The 961-nt window shown below is 41.1% G+C and overlaps 1 pseudogene; it reads left to right on the forward strand.

Annotated features, from left to right (window-relative positions):
- Window positions 1-273: 273 nt before the first annotated feature.
- Rps17-ps8 (ribosomal protein S17, pseudogene 8) lies at window positions 274-749 on the forward strand (annotated as a pseudogene).
- The last annotated feature ends 212 nt before the right edge of the window (window positions 750-961 follow it).

The following is a 961-nucleotide window of genomic DNA, read 5'->3' on the forward strand; positions in this document are numbered from 1 at the left end:
AACCCTTGAGGAATGAAGGTATGGATCCCTCCTCCAGGAAAAGAGCCAAGACCACTAAGGTGCTTTCTGAGAGTGGAGGAAATACAGGATGGGTAGTAGAAGAAAGTAGTTATAAATACAGGCTAAGATCACATGACCACTTGCAGAAATGAGGATTATAATTGGCATGGGGGTTTCTGTCAATGTGTTTGTACAGATATTTGTGTTTTCTATCCTTGATTTCTTTATCATGTAATGTAGCACCAATTAAGAATTCCAGTGATTCCTTTTTTACCGAGACCGGTCAACATGGGCCACGTTCGCACCAACCATGTAGAAGGCGGCCCGAGAAGTACTACATCATCGAGAAGTACTACACACGCCTGGGTAATGACTTCCACACCAACAAGCATGTGTGCGAGGAGATCGCCATCATCCCCAGCGAAAACCTTCGGAACAAGATAACCAGCTATGTCACGCATCTGATGAAGCGGATTCAGAGAGGTCCTGTGAGAGGCATCTCCATCAAGTTGCAGGAAGAAGAGAGGGAGAGGAGAGATAATTATGTTCCTGAGGGCTCAGCCCTAGATCAGGAGATCATTGAGGTAGATCCTGACACCAAGAAAATGCTGAACCTTCCAGGCTTTGGCCGTCTCTCCAACTTCCAGGACACTCAGCCTGTGGTTGGGATGAATTTCAAAACACTATGTGGAGCTGTTTAATCTGTTTTGCCATATTTTCAATAAACCTGAAAACAAGAAAAAAAAGAATTCCAATGATTGTTATATTTAAGTTTTAAGATAACTAAAGTTCCTCAACAGACATTGACACTTATTCTAACTTATAATTGACACATATTCTAAATTGTATAATGTGTTTGTGGTTCCAAGGGGAGAGCTATATCATATTAAGCATAATTTTATGACCTTGTTAAATATATAGTGTTTGTGGTTGTGTGTGGGTTAATTATATCATGTCGGGT

The sequence above is a fragment of the Rattus norvegicus genome, chromosome 15, assembly GCF_036323735.1.
Source record: "Rattus norvegicus strain BN/NHsdMcwi chromosome 15, GRCr8, whole genome shotgun sequence".
Taxonomy (NCBI): Eukaryota; Metazoa; Chordata; class Mammalia; order Rodentia; family Muridae; genus Rattus; species Rattus norvegicus.